This window comes from Stegostoma tigrinum, chromosome 38 (genome assembly GCF_030684315.1).
Source record: "Stegostoma tigrinum isolate sSteTig4 chromosome 38, sSteTig4.hap1, whole genome shotgun sequence".
Taxonomy (NCBI): Eukaryota; Metazoa; Chordata; class Chondrichthyes; order Orectolobiformes; family Stegostomatidae; genus Stegostoma; species Stegostoma tigrinum.
In genome coordinates this window covers 16,064,719-16,085,638 of record NC_081391.1, presented here as the reverse complement: position 1 = coordinate 16,085,638, position 20,920 = coordinate 16,064,719, and the positions used below count along the sequence as shown (strand labels likewise).

Sequence of the window (20,920 nt, the reverse complement as noted above, 5' to 3'; positions counted from 1 at the left end):
TTTATAGATACACCAACAACAAGCTTTGGTTAATCAGTTGAGCCTGTGATATGGCTCACCATTGATATGCAGCAACATGTTCTCTGCAAAGGGAAGGAATATTACTCAGGATGAAGATGTGCAGGTTAGGTGGATTGGCCATGCTAAATTGCCCATTGTGACTAGGGATGTGCAGGGTAGTTGGATTAGCCATGGGAAACGCAGGGTTACAGGGATAAGATGCTCTTCGGAAGGTCGGTGCAGACTCAATGGACCGAATGGCCTCTTTCTGCACTGTAGAGATTCTACGATTCTATAACATTGGGGTTTTGTCACTGCCATCTCCAGTAGCAATGCCTCAGTGAGTCAGAACCAACGTGCCAAGTAATCAGCATGTTTTTTCCCTCTCTAACATAAATTCTTGAGAATACTTGAAATTTGCATTTGTCCTGATCAGTGACAGCAAGGCAAAAACTTCAGCACACTTCTCATTTCAGCAAGCACTCAAGATTTTTGGACAATCGTCAGGCAAACTGTTTGACGGGAAACCAGAGGCAAACTAAGTTAATTCTGCCCTCTTCCCCTTCCCTTCCCCCATCTCAAGAGAGAAGACATGACTAATGCCGTGCATTCGACTTCCTGCATGCAAATTGAAACAGAAATTCCAGTCACAGAAGTCCTCTCTTTCAGTTTAGAAACCAAAACATCAGAACTGCAGCGTCATATCTTTGAAGGTAGGCTTGAACCCACACGTTCTGACTTTGTGATGAGGATGCTACCAACTCAGCTGCAGCTAACACCATGAAATCTAGCCATTGCTGGGAACGGAGGGTTTGAGTTATAAGGAGAGGTGAGATAGGTTGGGACCTTTTATCACTGGAGTGTAGGAGGTTGAGGAGTGACCTTAAGGCATTTTACGAAGTAATGAAGGGTATAGAAACAGTGAAGGGCAAATGCCTTTTCCATAGGGTGGGGGCTTTCAAGGCTAGAGGACATACTTTTTGAGATGAGAATCTACTCATAACCAGTAATTATTCCATATCTGGGGCAAACACAGGGCATACCTGCATCAGCACACGTTGCCTCCACTGGGCTGCCAGGGCACACAGCTTCACAACATTGCTCCTGCTCCACACTTTCCAGTCAGCAAAATCTTGTGGGATTTGCCCACTCTTGTTCTTCCTTTGCCTCTCGTGCTTGAGAGATGTTGCCCCGGGTTTGGGTCACGTTGGAGAGCTGTCCACCTTGAACAACACGAGGTCAGTGGGTGAAACAACTCGCCTGAAAGGAACCTGCAAAACCACAACATGTGTGTCAGAAAAATAAGTGGAGGGTTGGCTTTAAGTGAAGTCTTATTAAAATGATCCCAGAAACACAGAAAACAACCTTACAAAACTTAAAGAAGAATTACATTGATAACCACACATTTTCAAAATCCAAAAATGAAATTTGTAGGGCAACAGGAGTAGCAGGAGTGTGGGACTGATTTGATATTATTTTTAACAGCTGACACTACAAGATAGTATTTAACTAATTTAATCCTGGAGAGGGTTCAGAAGAGATTTGCTGGGAATGGAGGGTTTGAGTTATAAGGAGAGGCGAGATAGTCTGGGACTTTTATCACTGGAGTGTAGGAGGTTGAGGAGTGACCTTAAGGCGTTTTACGAAGTAATGAAGGGTATAGAAACAGTGAAGTGCAAATGCCTTTTCCATAGGGTGGGGGCTTTCAAGGCTAGAGGACATACTTTTTGAGATGAGAAGACAAAGATTTTAACAAGACAATTTTTTTTAAAAAACAGTGTGGTTTGTACGTGGAATGAAATTTGAGCCAAAGTGGTGGATGTGGGTACGTTTACAACAGTTAGATGACATTTGGAGAAGCACATGAACAAGAAATGTTTGGAGGGATCTGGGTCAAGTATGGGCAAGTGACACTAGCTTAGTTTGGGATTATGGTCGGGAAGGACTGGTTAGACCGAAGGGCCCATTTCCATGCTGAATGACTCTATAATTAGGATGATCGATCAGTCATATCCCTAAGTAATTTGCAGTCAGAGGTCATCCAAGGTGTTATACAAATACGAATTCCTTCTTTCTGTACACACAAAAAAGGATGATGAAATTCAAAGCTTATCAGAGTTAGACTAAAATGACTTTGATTTGCAAAGTTGCTAGGAGTGGGGAATGGAACCACACAAACCCAACATCCTCCAAGATCCGTTTCCCTATTTGTGTTCACCTTACTTGAGATATCACCTTGGCCCTGCTGAAAGTTCTGTTGCTCTAGTCAGAAGGTAGAGTGTTTGAAATCACACAAGGTTTCGGAAACAATAGCCATTTTTTAAAAAATCCGTACCACTGTGACAGACAGAACAGTGCACTGTCAGAGACACTATCCTTCAGCTAAACCATGGTCCCACCTAAACGTGGCATCGGCTGAGAGATGAGCAAATAACTCTCCATTGATCTCATCTGTTATTTGTGGGCTCTTGCTACGTACAAGACAGATGCCATAGTGGCCTATAAAACAATAGTGGCTATATTCTAAAAAGCAGTAATTCATTGACAGTCGAGAACTTTGGCCATGGGAGGTTTGATATAAATACTCAGTAATAAAGTCTGGGTCATCCCATGAGTCAGGAACAGGGAGCAAAATGAATTATTTCCTGCTCCTCAGGTCAAATCCAATTACTTTTTGAACTTTTCCCAGTCCCGATAAAAGTTCATTGACCTGGAATGTTAACTCTGCTCCGTGTCTCTCCATACACACTGGCAGATCTGCTGAGCACTTGCAGCATCTTCTCTTTCATTTCAGGCTCAGCTGTGATGCCTTTCCCAGTTCAATAGCCCAACAACACATTTATCTAGGCTCATGTAGAATTGCAGAAGCAAGAATCTAGGAGGCCAGCAGGTGAACATGGACGTAACTGCACAAGGCGCCATGCTCCGGAATCAATTGTTTTTTTGCAAAATGCCAAGAATCTTGTTGCAGTTTAAATATTTTTGAGAAATATAGCAGCATTTCTAAAAACTATGGATAAAAAGATGAGAAATCAGTACGAACTTAATTTCTGACTATTCCAAACAAACAATCCTCACATGTAATTATTGACAAAGACTGACATTGCAAACTATTTGGTCACCAAACAATACACATACTCTGCTTTTGGGAGTCACTGACCACAATCAGAAGCAATTTTTACCCTCTTGATTCAAGGGTTTCTCAGCCAAAATGTAGCATACCTCCATCCTCTCTCCAGATTACAGAGGTATCACTTCATCCTCTGGTACAGTTATCATGTGGTACCAATTGCCTCACAGTGCAAGGAACACAGCCTCTGTAAAAGAATAATACACTTCTCATTCCCTACACACACACAAAGGGGAAACAATAATGTCTTGTCTTCATTCAGCTTCAACGTAATAAAGTATCCCAAGCTGCTGCACAGACATATATTACAGACAGAATCATAGAATAGTTACAGCATAGGAGGCCATTTGACCCATTGTGTCTGTATCAGCTCCTTGCAAGAGCACCTCACTTAGTCTCATTTCCACTGTCGCTCTCACTGGAGCCTGTAACTTTTTTCACTCCACGTCGTTATCCAATTTTACCTGCGAAGTCACAGTTGAATCTTCCTCTACCAAACTCTCAGGAAGAGCATTCCATATCCTAATCATTTCGCTGGCATAAAGACAGTTTTGCAAACATAGCCTTCAGTTCTTTTGCTCTAAGTCTGTGTCTTCTGGCTCTTTACCATCCTGTGAACGGGAACGGCTTTTTCTGCATTCAATCAACTTTCTTTGCCCAGTGAGTTGCAGGCTAAGTGAATTAGCCATGGGAAATGTGGAATATAGGGATAGGATGAGGTACTGGGTCTGGTTGGGTTGCACTTCTGAGGATCGGTGCACACTTGATGGGTCGAATAGCCTCTTTCTGCACAACTGTAAGTCTATGATTCTAAGACAAGCCTCTTGCTCCTGAGTGCCTAGTAACAAGTATCCTGGTATCTTATCCTCATAAATTTCAGTGTGACTATCAACACCATTCTTTGAGACTTGGGAGCAAAATGATGATACGAATGTATGAATTAATGGAAGAGAAGCAGGCCATTCAGTCTGTCACTTTCAGCCACTTTGACTCTCTTCACAATTGCGAATCTAGCTCAAACCTTAAAAATATTCAAAGAGTACTCCTCTCTGGGAAGCAATTCCACTGACTAACAATCCTTAGAAAAAAATTTTCATCTCCAATTTAAATGGGAACCCTTTATTTTTGAGTTGTGTCTCCTGAGTCTGGACCCCTCCCTACAAGAGGAATCATGCTTTCAGTATCTATCCTGTCAAGTCCCCTGCTGATGTTATTGAAACATATAAGATCATGCATGATTCATCCAAATATCAATGGATATAGCCCCAACATGCACATCATTTATTTGAAAGATAACTCCCTCATCTCAGGAAACAGTCAAATGATCCTCTATAAAATTATGTCACCATTTGAAAATATTTGGGACAGGAAACTTTGGACTCTGACCAGAAGCAAAACATGTTGATTTGACCTGAAGGGAAATCGGATGGGCACCTGAAGGCACTAAACTGGCAGGGCTGTGGGGCTAGACAAGAGAAATGGGACGGCTCTGTAGAGAGCCAGCATGGGCTTGATGGGCCAAATGGGCCAAATGGATTCCTTCTGTGCCATAAAGATTACGGTCAGAAATACAACGTTGAGTGCAAATTACAGCACATTCTGGCGACCAAGAAAAAGGTTCTACTTTCCCATTCTCAGAAACTCTGTTTAATAAACTGTTCTCAAATTGAAGCAGCAAGGAGAAAATGCTAATCCTATCACTGTGAGCCTGATTGAAAATCAGATGCCAGAGCAGATGAAAGGTCAGTCCCCAGCCTGAAACAGTTCAAGAATTAATTTCTTGAAATGAGTACCATCAAGATTCAATTGTAAATATTCAATACAACACTAACTCTCCTTCCCTTCCCCTTGGTCCCCAACTTGCTGAAATATGTTTCAAATACAGACAACTCTCCGAGTGATGGTCCTTCCCAAGTTGGCCTGGATTGCATGCATATAATTGGACAATGGGTGGCAACAGACAACAGCCCAATTCAGTTGTGCCCAACATTCCAACAAGTACACTTTCTAGGAATCAAAGCTGAAGGTCCAGCACAGTACCGAGGGGCTGCTAAGGAGGAGACATTAAACTATAACCCATTCTCTTTCTCAGGTGTATGTGCAAGATCCCACAACAGTATTTGGAAGAAAAGCAGGGGGAATTATATTCTCTGTTGTGCTGTGGAGTGGCACTGAGACATATACAGCAGGACAGTTTGAGATTTGATCTCTGCTCAGCTCATGTGAATCAAAGTAGCAACAGAACAGAACAACCACTCTTCTTAAGAGCAGGAGGGTGGTGGATTAGTCAAGCTTCCTGCTTTATATTGTTAACTTCACGATGCAAAAACATGGACCTAGACAACCTACACTAGACATATTAAGCAATTGAACGAGATGTATTTGGAACATCATGGGCATCAATGGAAGGACAAAATGAGGTGGTGGTACTTTGATAATGTGGTTGGGTCAGTAATTCAGAACCCCAGGCTAATGTTCTAGGGAGGTGGGTTCAAGTCTCACCATAGCAGCAAGTAAAATACGGAATTAAAAACAATCCATTGTTGTAAAAACCCATCTGGTTCCCTGATGTCCTCCTTTAGGGAAGGTAATCTGCTGTCATTACACTGTACAGCCTACACAGGACTCCAGACTCACAGCAATGTGGTTGACTCTTAACTGCTCTCTAGGCAATTGAGGGTGGGCAGTTAATGCTGGCCTAGGTAGCAAGGGTCAGGTTTCACAAATAAATTTTTAAGAAGTACCCAACGCAATAGTATTTCAAAGAGTGGGAATCCCTGAAATTGGAGCACTCATCAAACCCCAGCTCTGATATAGCAGACATGCAAAATGTATGACTGATGTTAAATCCCCAACACCGTCATGTATTCACAGCTTCAACTCAGATACATTTGTGAGGTCTGCCAAGATGAAGGTTCATGGACTGCTTGAAGGCAAGCCTCAGGAAATGTGGTCTATCTACCACAGACAGGGACTAAAATGCGCAAGAAAGAACAACCTGGGAAGTAGTCTCAAGTAGTGGCATCGCATCCTTCAAACAGGTAGTTAAGGACACATGGCAAGTGAGAAAGACTAGGCACAGCAAACAAGAAGAAAATCAAACAATTCATCCATGCTCTGCAGCCACATTAGAATGAACGACAAATCAGGAGCAGTAACATTTAGCCCTTCCAGCTTGCACCATGATTCATCAAGATCATCTGTTTGTGTTCTGAATTCTATAGTCCCATCTACCTCTGATAATCTTAGATTCTTGTTAGGCATGGGAACCAACCTGCTCCTTAAAAATATTCCAATGATTCCTCTTCCACTGTCTTCTGAGGAAGAATGTTCCAAAAATCACAAAATCCTTTTAGACCAAAAAAATCCCTCATCTTGGCCATAAAAGCACGATCCCTAATTTTAACAGTCCGCCTAGGTCTGGATGCCCCCTTAAATGCAAATATCCTTTCCATGTTCACTTTATTAAGACCATTCAGGAATCTGATAAACTTTGATCAGATCATTGCTGCCCTGAAGTCAAATGAAATGAAGGTTAGCCTGTTCAATCTTTAGTCATAAGGCAACGCACCATAAAGGATTCTATGTGGGCACAAAAATCATGTAAGCAACATAATTATGAAAATAATTTACAATTCTCATGTTATTTTGGTTTTAATTTCAAAAAAAACAAGTACAAACATAACAAATTCAAGCCCCCAGGGCTATTACGGCACTCATTTAAAACACCATGCACATCCCCCTCCCCACTCCATACAGTGCTAGTCTACACTGACTGGTTTTTAGAAGAGTGGGTGAGTATGTGTGCACATCCATCATGCCACTCACTTTCTTAAGTGAAAAACAAGATAGATTACCAATTAACTGCTCTACATCCACCAGTGTCAATCCTAAAGTGGCACTAGAAAAGACCAATGACAATTGCTCTCCTGCTCCATCTCTCCCCCTTGTATGGCGAAGTGTTTTCGGTACACTAAAAATTCCTCCACGACAGCATTGCTAAGTCCCAGCAAGTGACAAGCACGTTCCCACATCCCACCACAACCCTGAGAGTGCTAGCTGTCACAGAAATAAAACATGAAGGTGATTTATTTTTCTGCAAATCTCAATCTTACTTTCTCAGGGTCTGTCCAAATTACACCACAATGCACCACACCAGACACAGAAAACAGATCAAGAACTATTTAGAATGCAGATTGCTCTGTATCATTGCCTCTCGTAAGATGTTTCGCGCAAATTTAAGCACGCAGCACAGTATTCTCCTTCACCGCATTTTCTTGAATCCAAGTCATGGGTTTGAACTAACGATGCAAGTTAAGCAACATCCAAACATTGAGAAAGGATAGAAACACCGAGCCAGTTAGCCAGCAAAAGGTCAGATTAACAGTCACTCAGAAAGAGACCGTGATGGCAGAGGCTCAAACAAAACGTATCAGTTTTCAAACTACTTTTTAAAAAAGAACATCCAGCAACTTCTTAAAACAAACGCAGCAGTCAAATCATTGCCACAAAACAGTGATTTGAAGCAATTTTACAGCCAGCCTGCTGATGAGCATGATCTGAGCCCAGCCAGTGATTTGAGGGAAAATTTGAGATCTCAAAGCTCCCCCCTTCCCCCGAAAGGTGTGGTGTAGACAGACAGAGTCCACTCTGGGCCTGGATACAGGCAGGAGGCCTTTCCAACCCCCTGTTCAACTCAACCCCCTCTCCAGCTCACCCAGAATAATAATGCAGCATTTAAACAGGAATAACAAGCAACAGATCTAAACGCTCTCCCCTCCACTGGAATCATCACACACCAGAACTCATCAATATCACAATCCCCATGTCCTTACCGGCCTGCCTGGGGTTTTAAGTACAGCGACTATTTTTCCGTCCAACCCCTGGGAACTTTCCCCTTTCTCCTGTAGTTTCTCTCTGTCTCTCCCCTCCCCCTCCTTTGACAACTTCAGGGAAACCCAGGCGCAACCTAACCTGACCGTTCCCGCGGGTCCCGCCTATCTCCAACAATCATTGGACAACCGCGTGCCCACTCCTTGGTGTTATTGGTGAACTTCCACGTCCATCACCACCGCCGTCAAGCTTGTCTGACGCACGGCGTAGATGCCACATCCGGCGGAAGCCGCTGCAGCGTTATATCATTCCTTTCCTACAGGTTTTTCCTTTCCAGATTTGAAAACAATGGCGGCGCTTTGCTAGGCAAAAAGATTTATTCAATATCTGAACTTTTTTATTTATATTAAAATCGAATCCCGTTGAGTGTTGCCCCTCTGACTGTTGCGTCATTGGGGCGCCATCTTTGTTCGGGGGAGAAGTGGATGGTTCTCCTGTAGCGGCCTCTGGCTTATCCCAATAACTGGCCATTGCTTTTCAGTGGCATGCACTTAGCCCCTTTGCTCAATATGACAGTGCATTCTCACACCAAAGAGAATGATGCTGTTGCCACAATAAAAACAATGCTGGAAATCTGAAAATAAGAACAGAAATTGCTGGAGAAACTCAGCAGGTCTGGCAGTATGTGTGGAGAGAGAAACAGAATTGACGTTTCGAGTCCAGGAATCCTTCCAGTTCTGGAGTGGAGTCATACTGAACTCAAAACGTTAACTCTGCTTCTTGCTGCATAGGTGCTACCAGATCTGCTGAGTTTCTCCAGCACTTTTTGTGTTTGTTTCAGATTCATAAAAACCAAAAGAATTGTGGATGCTGTGAATCAGGAACAAAAACAAAATTGCCAGAAAAGTTCAGTAGGTCTGGCAGCATCTGTGAAGTAGAAAACAAAGTTAACGTTTTGGGTCCAGTGACCCTCAGAACCAAAGACCCTTCTGAGGAAGGGTCGCCGGACCCAAAATGCCAACTCTGTTTTCTCCTTCACAGATGCTGCCAGATCTGCTGAGCTTTTCTAGCAACTTTGTTCTTGATCCACAGTTCTTTGTTTCATTTGAGTGCTGAAGAAACTCAGCATGTCTGGCAGCATCTGTGGAGAGAAAGAAAAGTCCATAGTTAAGAGATAGTCATGAGGTGTATAAATTTCTCAGGCGCACAGATAGAAACTTTTCTGCTTTGTTGAAAGGGCACACTTTTAAGGTAAGGATCAGGAGGTTTAGAGGCAATTTGAGGGAAAACTTTCACTCAGAATGAAGTGGATATCTAGAACTCTCTATCTTAAAGAGTAGTAAAGGCAAGAAACCTGTAACACATTTAGAAAGTAATTAGATGAGCACTTGAAATGTCATTGCAAACATATATCATTATTATGGGTAGTGCTGGAAAATGTGATTAGAGTAGATGGGTGCTTACTGATAGGCATAAACATGATGGGCCAAAGGGTTGCTTTCCATACTGTAAAATCTGTATGACTCATTGCATTGGAAACATTATCTCCATTTATTTCTTGATAGATGCTCCCAGATCTAATGACTTTTGCCAACGTTTTCTGTTTTTGCCTCCTTTAATAATAATTTTGCCAAAGCTGCATTGCAAACCTCTGCTGGTGATGGATGCATGCAAACAAATAGAAGAATGAGGACGAGAAGTAGGCCATTTTGGCCCCTCTAGTTTGTTCTGCCATTCAGCAAGGTGGTGGCCTCAACTCCATTTTCCAAACTGACCCCAATAAGCATTGACTCCTGATACATATCAATGCATATTTTTAAGTCGTTCAAACTCAAGGAAAGCCTCTGAGTCACCCATTAATTTGGATATGCCTTGAGCCGTTGCCTCTTAGAGTTGTGCAGATCAATAGCACAAACAAAGGGCCTTTGGCCCATTGAGTCTGCACCATTCAGAAAACACTGCTTGTCCCTGAACAAAACAAGAGAGAGGGAGAATTTTGTTCTCCCATTCTAAGCCCTGTAAATTGTCTTCAGTTGGATATCTTATACAACTTCAGAATCAGGCACTTTCTGTACTCAACATCCAAGTTTAACGAAAACAGAAATCGCTGAAAAAGCTCAGCAGGTCTATGCAGAGTGAATGTTTCAGATTTAGCGTGACCTCTTCAGTGATGGTAGCTAGGAAAAGGTTGATTTTGTGCAAATGGTAGGGTGGGGGGAGGGTTAAGGAGTAAGTGATAGGTGGGGATAGAGGACGAACAGAGAGCAGAGCAGATGGGCAGAGAAAGGAGTGGATAACGGTCAGCCTGGGAGAATGAATAGCCGCTAATGGAACTAAGTTTAATAATTTCACAATTGCTGGTTTTCCAAACAGCAGTCATTGCTAGTGATTTTGCTGTCTTATCTCAATTAGATCAATTCTTGGTATCTTTATTTGTCTTATTCCCACCACTGTTTACTCTGGGTTATCTGCCTTTGTGCTCTTTAATTTCTCCCGCATTTGCCTGCTTAACTATCCCATTCTTTATCTCCACCACATCCCTGTCTTGTACTTCAGACGTCTTACACGGCTAATGTTTTCCAGTTCTGGCAAAAGGCCACCAACACGAAACATTATCTTGTTTCTCTCCTCAGATGCTGCCTGAGCAAGTGTATTTCCAACGCGTTCTGCTTACTTCTCAGGGATTGGTTTGTGAAACTAACAGCTATGGGTTCAATTCCCATCACCAGCTGAGGACACCAGGAAGGACACTGCTTCTCAACCTCTCCCCTCACCTAAGATATGGTGGCCCCAAGGTTGAATCACCACCAGTCATCTGTCTCAAAAGAAAGAGGAGCCATGTGGTCTGGTAAGACTATGGCAACCTGATGACCTGTTTACCTGTTGAATCATATGGCTCCTGTATTTGGGACATTCCACTATGTTGCTGTCAGAGTTTATGCAAAAAATATATTAAATATGTTACTATTTTTGATGCAACATTTGGAAAATAAAGGCAGTTCTTTTTTTTTAACCATAGCCTTTTTGGAATGCTGGCAAGAGCAGCATTTGTTACCCATCCCTAATTTCTTTGGTTTGGAGGCATCATCTGAAGAAGGGTTAGGCCCGAAATGTCAGCTTTCCTGCTCCTCTGATGCTGCTTGGCCTGCTGTGTTCATCCAGCTCCACACCTTGTTAACTCCGTATTCCATCTAGGTTTGTCCAGTGCTCCAAAGGAGAATGAAACATGCATGTGGAGAGGCAGCGGGAACTGCAGATGCTGGAGAATCTGAGATAACAAGGTGTAGAGCTGGATGAACACAGCAGGCCAAGCAGCATCCGAGGAGCAGGAAAGCTGACTTTTCAGGCCTGGACGTTTCTTCAGAAAATGGGGGGGGGAAGGGGGCTCTGAAATAAATAGGGAGAGATGGGGAGGTGGATAGAGGAGAAGATGGGAGAGAGCAGACAGACAAGTCAAAGAGGCGGGGATGCAGCCAGTAAAGGTGAGTGGAGGTGGGGAGTTAGGGAGGGGATAGGTCAGTCCAGGGCGGACGGACACAGGTCAAGGGGGTGGGATGAGGTGAGTAGGTAGGAGATGGGGGTGGGGCTTGAGGTGGGAGGAGGGGATAGGTGGGAGGAAGGACAGGTTAGGGAAGCGGGGTTGAGCTGGGCTGGTTTTGGGATGCAGTGGGGGAGGGGAGATTTTCAAGCTTGTGCAGTCCACATTGATACCATTGGGCTGCAGGGTTCCCAAGGAGAATATGAGTTGCTGTTTCTGCAACCTACCGGTGGCATCATTGTGGCACTGCAGGAGGCCCAGGATGGACATAATATTTGAGGAATGGGAAGGGGAGTTCAAATGGTTTGCGACTGGGAGGTGCAGTTGTTTAGTGCGAACCGAGCCGAGGTGTTCTGCAAAGCGGTCCCCAAGTCTCCGCCTGGTTTCCCCGATGTAGAGGAGGCCACAACAGGTTCAGCGGTTACAGTATACCACATTAGCAGATGTGCAGGTGAACATCTGCTTGATGTGGAAGATCTTCTTAGGGCCTGGGATGGGGGTGAGGGTGAGGTGTAGGGTCAGGTGTAACACTTCCTGCGGTTGCAGGGAGAATTGCCAGGTGTGGTGGGCTGTAGGGGAGTGTGGAGCGGACAAGGGAGTCATGGAGAGAGTGGTCCCTCCAGAAAGCAGATAATGGTGGGAAGGGGAAAACGTCTTTGGTGGTGGGGTCGGATTGCAGATGGCGGAAGTGTCGGAGGATGATACATTGGATCTGGAAATTGGTGGGATGGTATGTGAGGACAAGGGGGATTCTGTTTTGGTTGTTATTACGGGGAGGGGGTGTGAGGGACGAGTTGCAGGAAATATGGGAGACACAGTCGAAGGTGTTCTCGGCCACTGAGTGGGGAAAGTTGCGGGTCTTGAAAAAACGTGGAGATGTTTCTTCAGATGTGTGTTTATTTCAGAGGATTTTCCGCCCAAGCTTCACGGCTGTTGAGCAAGTTTAGTTCATGTCCATGGCGTGTGTTTGAAAAGCCATGTGGGAGTTTGGAAGATAACAAAGTGTGTAGCTGGATGAACACAGCAGGCCAAGCAGCATCTCAGGAGCACAAACACTGACGTTTCGGGCCTAGACCCTTCATCAGGTCTAGGCCCGAAACGTCAGCTTTTGTGCTCCTGAGACGCTGCTTGGCCTGCTGTGTTCATCCAGCTACACACTTAGTTATCTTGGATTCTCCAGCATCTGCAGTTCCCATTATCTCTGGGAGTTTGGAAGGATGGCTTCTTTTATAGTGTCATACAGCACAGAAACAGACCCTTCATTTGAACTTGTCTGCGCTGACCAGACAACCTAATCTGACCAAGTCTGCCTTCACCAGCATTTGGCCCATTTCCCTCTTAACACATCCTATTCATACTCATCAGATGCTTTTCAGATACTGTAATTGTACCAGTCTCAACCACCTCCACTGGCAGCTCATTTCATACCCACACCACCCTCTGCATGAAAAACTTACCTCTTGGGTTCCTTTTACGTCCTTCCTCTCTTTCCTTAAACCTATAAACTTTAGTTTTGAACTCCCTACCCTGGCTATTTACCCTATCCATTCCCCTCATGATTTTATAAGCCTCTGTAAGGTCACCGCTCATCCTCCAATGCTCCAACGACAAAAGCTCCAATCTATTCAGCCTCTTCCTAAAGGTCAAACCCCGGCAACATCCTTGTAAGTCTTTTCTGAACCCTTTCAAGTTTAACAACATCCTTTCTAAAGAAGGGTGACCAAAACGCAGTATTTCAAAAGGGACCTATCCAACGTCCTGTACAGCCGCAACATGACAATCTAACTCCTTTATGTCATTCGAGAATCAATGATTTTAGGAGGGATGGTGCATCAGCTGAGCTTTGCTATTTTACTCCATGTTGCATTTGGTGTGATGGCTTGAAGCCCAGAGTATGCTGTGGAGGGCAGAGGAGCAACAGAGATATGGAGGATGAGTTTTTGAATCCCAGTGAGCTTGCAAATTGTGTTAATTTATGGTAGAAGACAGAGGATGATGGTGGAGGGTTGTTTTTCAGACTGGAGGCTGGTGACCAGCTGTGCGCCGCAAGGATTAAAGCTGGGTCCACTGCTTTTTGTCATTTTTATAAATGATTTGGATGTGAACATTGGAGGCATTATTCGTAAGTTTGCAGATGACACCAAAATTAGAGGTGTCGTGAAGAAGGTTACCTCAGAGTACAATGAGCTGTTGTTCAGATGGGCCAATGGGCAGAAGAGTTTAATTTACATAAATGTGAGGTACTGCGTTTTGGAAAGGCAAATCAGGGCAGGAATTATACACTTAATGGTAGGGTCCTGGGGAGTGTTGCTGAGCATAGAGACCCTGATGTCCAGTTTCATAGTTCATTGAAAGTAGGGGTCACAGGTGGATAGGATTGTGAAGAAGTTATTTGGCACACTTGCCTTTATTGGTCGGTGCATTGAATACAGGAGATGGGGTGTCATGTTGCATCTGTAGAGGACATTGGTTTGGCCACTTTTGGAATACTGTGTGCAATTCTGGTCTCCCTGCTATAGGAAGGATGTTATGAAACTTGAAAGGGTTCAGAAAGAATTTGCAAGGATGTTTCCAGGGTTGGGAGAGGCTATACGGGCTGGGGCTATTTTCCCTGCAGCATTGGAGGCTGAGGGGTGACCTTCTAGAGGTTTACAAAATCATGAGAGTCATGGATAGCGTAAATAGTCAAGGTCTTTTTCCCAGGGTGTGGGAGTCAACCGAGTAGAGGGCACAAGTTTAAGGTGAGAGGGGAAAGATTTAAAGGGAGCAACTTTTTCACACAAAGAGTGGCACGTGTATGGAATGAGCTGCCACAGGAAGTGGTGTAGGTTCAAACACCTACAATATTTAAAAGACATCTGGATGGGTATATGATTTGGACGGGTTTAGAGGGAAATGGGCCATTTGCTAGCAAATGGGTGTAGATATATCTTGGATATCTGGTTGACATGGATGAGTTGGACTGAAGGGTCAGTTTCTATGCTGTACATCTCGATGATTCTATAACTGGTTTTTTTTCATAGTCCTTTGGAGGTGGTAACGGTAGATTAGGGAGTGGTGAAGGGTCACTCTAAGGTCAAGGATAGTCAGGTAGCTTTTCCCCACAATAAGGAAAGACATTTCAGCTTCTGATTTTGGAGGCAGATTTCGGAGACAACAGACTGGGCTGGGTTTGGTTACAGGGTTCACTTGAAAGAAATGTTCAGCTTTTTTGACAGGTCAGAATCGATATGGCTTCCATGTCCTGGAAAGATTTTCCCGGAGGTGTCTAGGTGATATCACTGGCAGAAGTAAACGTTTGTACTCATGTGGTTGGTATGATTACCTCTGCCCTGTGGGAGAGTGCTACCAAATATCTTTTGGAATGCTGGAATCTTTTGCCTTGAAGGTACATCTTCATCATCCTGTTGCTCAGCGATTCCCATGTGACAGCAGTATGGACAGGTTGAGCTTCAGCTTGAGTAGACGGTGACAGATTTCTCGTGATCCATTCTTTCAAGTGGATTAGTGAACTTTCAAATCTGTAACTAATGTTATCAAAAAGGTGGCTAAAAACCACGCATCCCGGGATTCCTGGCGAATGGAGCAAAACTGAAAATAAAAGCTTTTGAACTGAGTGGCTTGATCTGCCATTTCAGAGTCACCGCTATGCTGGCTAAGGGCAGCAGATTTCCTTCATTAGAGTCATACAGCATGGAAAACAGACCCTTCAATTCAACTTATCTGACCAGGTTTTCCATCTAAACTAGCCCCACTTGCTGTGTGTGGCCCATATCCCTCTAAACCTTTCCTATTCATGTACCTGTCCAAATGTCTTTTAATTGTTGTAACTGTACCCACATCTACCACCTCCTCTGGCAGTTCATTTCTCTGTGTGAAAAAGTTGCCCCTTGGGTCTCTTTTACCTCACCTTAAAATTATGCCCTTTAGGTTTGAACTCACCTTCCCTGGGGAAAAGACCTTTGCTTTCACCTTACCTATGCCCCACATAATTTTATAACCCTCCGTAAAGTCACCCCTAAACCCTCCTACACTCCAGGGGAAAAAGTCCCAGCCTATCCAGCCTCTTTTTATAACTAAAACCCTCCAATTCCAACAACTTCCTCGTAAATCTTCTCTGAACCCTTTCCAATTTATTAATATCCTACCTATTGCAGGGCGACCAGAACAGTACACAGTAGTTCAAAAGTGGCCTCACCAAAGTCCTGTACAGCGGCAACATGATGTCCCAACTCTTGGGTGCCAAACACCTTCTTCACCACCCAGTCTACATATGATGACATTTTTAAAGAACGATGTACCTGAACGCCTAGTTCTCTCTGCTCGACAACACTTCCCAGGGCCTTAACTTTGTAAGTGCTGCTCTGGTTTGTTTCACCAAAATGCAACACCTCACATTTATCTAAATTAAACTTCATCTGCCACTCCTTGGCCCATTTGATCAAGACCTCATTGTACTCTTGGATAACTTTTTTCACTATCCACCATACCATCAATTTTGGTGTCATCCACAAACTTATTAACCATGCTTCCTATATTCTCATCCAAATTGTTTATATAAGCGACAAACAACAGTGGACCTGGAACCAGTCCCAGCAGGACACCACTGGTCACAGGTGTCCAGTTCAAAAACCATCCTTCTGTCACCACCTTCTGTCTCCAACCTTCAAGCCAATGTGGTATCCAATTGGCAAGCTGTCCCTGGATCCCATATGATCTAACCTTAGTAACCAGTCTATCATGCAAAACCTTGTCAAAGGCCTTTCTAAAGTCCACGAAAGGACATTAATGAACCACATGGGGTTTGCAACAATCAATGATATCGAGAATAGAATTCCAGATTTACTTGCTGAATTTGAATGACACCAACAGCCACATATCACATGTCCCCAGAGCATTCGTTTGGACATGTGACTATTACCACAATGGCATTATTACAACAACAACCCCTTAAGTAGCTTATCAGAGGGGAACAAGTTGTACTGAGTTACACGGATATAGTTAAACTGCTGGAATTTATATAGACGTATGAATTAGAGCAGCAGTAAGCCACTCAACGCACAGTCCCTGCTCTGCATCTCAGTAACATTGTGGCTGATGTGATCATGCCATATTCCTGCTTACCCCCAGCCTCCACTGTTGCCTCAGGCAGCTTGTTCCGTACATGCACCTCCTCGCTGTGAAAAAGTTCCCCCTCACATCCATTTTAAATCTTTCCCCTCTCACTTCCCCATCCTCCACCCAGTGCTTATCAAGAATCTAATTACTTCTACCTTAAAATCATCAATGACTCTGCTTCCACTGCTTTTGAGGAAGAGAGTTCCATTCAAGTCTCTGAGGGAAAATAATTCTCATCTCTGCCTTTAATGGTCGACACCTTTTTAAAAGGAAACAACCTCTCAACATGCATCTGCAAAGTACACTCAGGATCTTATGTTTCAATTAAGTCACCTCTTACTCTTGTGACCTCCATGTCGGATACAAGCCAAGTGTGTCCAATCTTTCCTGATAGTAGAACTCACCCGTTCCACGTATTAGTCCGATAGCATCACAGAGATGTACAGCACTAAACCAGGCCCTTTGATCCAACTCCTCCGTGCAGGCCAGGTATCCTAAACTAATCTAGTCCCATTTTCCAGCATTTGGCCAATATCCCTCTAAACCCTTCCTATCCAGATGCCTTTTAAATGTTGTAATTGCACCAGCCTCCACCATTTCTCTGGCAGCTCATTCCACATACACACCAACCTCTACATGAAAAAGATGCCACTTAGGTCCCTTCTAAATCATTCCCCTCTAATCTTAAACCTATGCTTTCTAGTTTTGGACTCCCTGACACTGAGGGAAACATCTTTGTTATTCATTCTATTCATGTCCCTCTTGATTCTATAAACCTTGATTAGGTCACACATAATTCTTCTGACACTCCAGGGAAAATATTCAGTCCCTTTCTATAGCTCAAACCGTCCAATCCCAAATACTTGTAAATCTTTTCTGAACCCTTTCAAGTTTCACAACATCCTTCCTTTTGCAAGGAGATCAGTATTCCAAAAGTGGCTTAACCAATGTCCTGTGCAGCCACAACATGAACCTCCCAACTCCTAAACTCAATGCACTGACCAATAAAGACAAGCATACCAAATGCCTTCTTCACTACCCTTCTTTGATCTGTTTCCAATGTTCTACATCCTTCCTTAAATAAAGAAACTAATACTACACACAGTAATTCGGCTTTGATTTGTCCAATGCGCTCTATAACTTATGAGTAATGTCCCTCCTTCTGTATTCCATTGCCCTTCCAATAAGTGATAACTATTTAGAAGGTAAAGCAATAATCTTGTTGAAGTTTTTAAATAACTAAAGAGAACAGACAGAATGGGATTCTCACGGGAGTCTCCTCTTGATAAAGAGAGGTTGAAATGATGAAACATCCAAAAAAAAATCATCTCCGACCCAGCTTTCAACTAAAACAAAATTCAGGTCCAGGATCACCAGGACGTTCTGAAGACGAGTCACCAGACCCGAAGCGTAACTCTAATTTTTTTTTCTCTCACAGATGCTGCCAGACCTGCTGAGCTTTTCCAGCAGTTTTGTTTTTGTTCTTCAACCTGAGAATTAGGGTTTCCAAGCAGCAATGTCTCCTTTTTAAATTCATTATTTCTGAGTGACACTGCTAGAGCCAGCACTTGTTGTCCAATCCTAGTGGCCCTTAAACTGAGTGACTTAGTGGGCTGTTTCAGAGGCAACCACATTGCTGTGGGTCTGGAGTCACATGTAGGCCAGACCATGTAAGGATGGCAGATTTCCTTCCCTAAAAAGACATTAATGAAGCAGATATTTTTCTTAACAATTTATGGTCATCATCAGACTTTTAATTCCATGTTTTTATGCAAATTCCACCATCTGCCAAGGGGTTTGAACCAGAGACCCAGGCCTCAGGATTAGTAGTTGAGCAATGATACTGGCATGGCCAGTACCTCCCTCTTGTGTCCTTATATAAAGTTTTGACAAAGACCTATAGCTGGGGTTGTGGATGAGCCAGCCAGTTCAGCAAGCAGGTCAAAAACCTGTGTCCTGACATGCTTTAAGGACTTGAGCCTTCAACAACAGGCACCTCAAAGCACCACCCCCAATGCCTTTGCAAGATCCTCTCAAATCCGTGACAAGAAAGATATTCCATCAGCTACATCCCATCCCGAGCCAACATGCCCAAAATCAAAGCACTAATCACTGAAAACCAGTCTGGCAAGCAGGACTTGTCATCTGTGTGTGACACCAGACTCCAGGAGGGACTCAAGCAGTCCCTGCTGGATTCTGGTGTCACACAGGTGGCAGGTGAGTAACTCGCAGGAGGGCAGCAAAAATCCTTTACAAGTGTCTTCAAAACATCCCCTGCCAGCTCTGGGTTGTGACCGACACTCATTTGGGAAGACATCAAGTGGATTGCGAGACTTACACAAGGAGGTTGGAGAGATGAAATTGGGGCATCAGAGATGACACACGAATCTCTGTACTACCAATCCAGCCAACTCCCGTTGTCCGACATGTGAGAGTCTGCAGATCATGCAATTGAACTCATCAGCTAACTCTAAACCCATCAAACCCAAGTAGAAACAAGCCCCCCTTGAAATCCAAGGGATTGAACAAAGCAAACTATTTCTGTTGGCTGGGAAATTTCAGAATAAGGACTTAGTCTAGAAATTAAATTCAGGTGTAGGCTATTTAGCCCCTTGAGCCGGTTCCACCATTCAATGAGATCATGTCTGATCTGTGGCTTCATTCCAAATACCTGCCTATGGCCCATATTCCTTTAATGCCTTGGCTTAACAAAAAAATGATCTACCTCAGATTTAAAATTAACAACTGATCCTGCATCTAATGCCGCACCCCCCCCCCCCCCCCCCACCCCCACCCCCAATCATGTTTCGCATGTTGAAGTGCTTCTTAACATCTCTCCTGAATGGCCTGGCCCTAATTCGCAGACTATGTCTCCTAGTTCTGGAGTTGGAATGAAATAGGGAGATATTTGGAATTATCTTCCACTAACAGCAATTGATGCTAGGTTGTGTAAATGTTATCCAAAGATACAAGTATTCAAGGACAGAGGTGCAAATATGGAGCTGGTTAGTAGATCAGGCAATATCTCTAAATAGGACAGGTTCAATGGCCTCCTGTTCCAAAGAACAAGAATTGACCTAGCAGGGAAAGTTTAGACAGGACAGGACAGTTCTGTAAATAAACAGATTCTACAACTGGCCTCTATAATCTGAGGCAAAACCTCAGCCAGAGTTTCCATTCATTATCATTAGAACTTGTTGCTCAAATATCGAGTGTAAACATTGCATCAGCTACCAGAACAGCTCTGCTGAAATAGAGGCGGTCGGCTCAGTTGAACAGCTGATTTGAGAGAAAGTGACACTACCCATACGAGTTAACCTCAGTGAGTACAGGAAATTATCACAAAAGGTCCTGTTTTCTCAATCTCTCCTCTCACCTGAGGCACAGTGACCCCCAGGTTAAACTCACTACTTGTTTTCTCTAATGAGAAAGCAGTCCTTTGGTCCTCTGGGACTATGGCAACTTTACTTACCTGCTAAGTTGCTACAGGGTTAACTCCTGCTCTGCAGGTTTATACAGCTACAGGCTGTCAGGCTAATCTGCCTAAGGATGCAATCATTTGTTGAAGAGGGAAGAATGGAGACTAATAGGGCAACAGTAGCACAAAGTGTAAATTAAAATCAGTGCCTCCCCAAATTTTGAATCTATTGTAGCATGTTCTAAGGAAATCGAGGACTCAAGACAGAATGCACAGTTCCTGTAACTCAGGGGGACTGAGAACATGAATCTTGAAATTATCTTCAACACATGGCAAGGCCAGGTGAGACTGAAAACTGTGGAACAGTTTTCAATGCAGCTGAGTGAGAACCAGTGTAAATCTGCATCAGGCAAACTGACCAATTTTGATCTTGGCTGTAATCTTACAACCTCATATTTTAAACGAGGCATTCAAAGTTGACCCCGAGACAACCTCCCAGTGGTTTATGTGGATATCACAGCAACATTTAAAACCAAAACGGAAATCTCATTAAAAATTTATCCATAACCAAGGCCAACAGCAAAAAAAGTGTAACTGGTCTCCATCCAATAGTGTTTTATTTAAAAAAAAAGAGAATCTTGCTGTGATTAAAGCCACCATTATGTAATAACAGACACTGCTCAAATTTAAAGATATGTACAATATAGGTTTATGGCAGACATAAATAAACATCCTCTTGGTGCAAGAGAAAGAGCTCAATTTAGGCAGAAGTGCACATACGGTTCCACATTGGATGAACACAGCAGGCCAAGCAGCATCTTAGGAGAACAAAAGCTGACGTTTCGGGCATCTGCAGTTCCCATTATCTCGGTTCCACATTAGA

The 20,920-nt window shown here is 43.5% G+C and overlaps 1 protein-coding gene across 1 annotated transcript in view; it reads right to left on the bottom strand.

Annotated features, from left to right (window-relative positions):
• LOC125447120 (oxysterols receptor LXR-beta-like) overlaps positions 1–8,082 on the bottom strand; it is a 36,330-nt gene extending 28,248 nt beyond the window's left edge. Inside the window, exons 1-2 of the mRNA XM_048521250.2 lie at positions 7,966–8,082; positions 1,044–1,271 (exon numbers count right to left, since the gene is read on the bottom strand). The gene's annotated coding sequence lies outside the window, so the exon portion shown is untranslated. The remainder of the gene's footprint in view (positions 1–1,043; positions 1,272–7,965) is intronic.
• Positions 8,083–20,920: the final 12,838 nt, after the last annotated feature.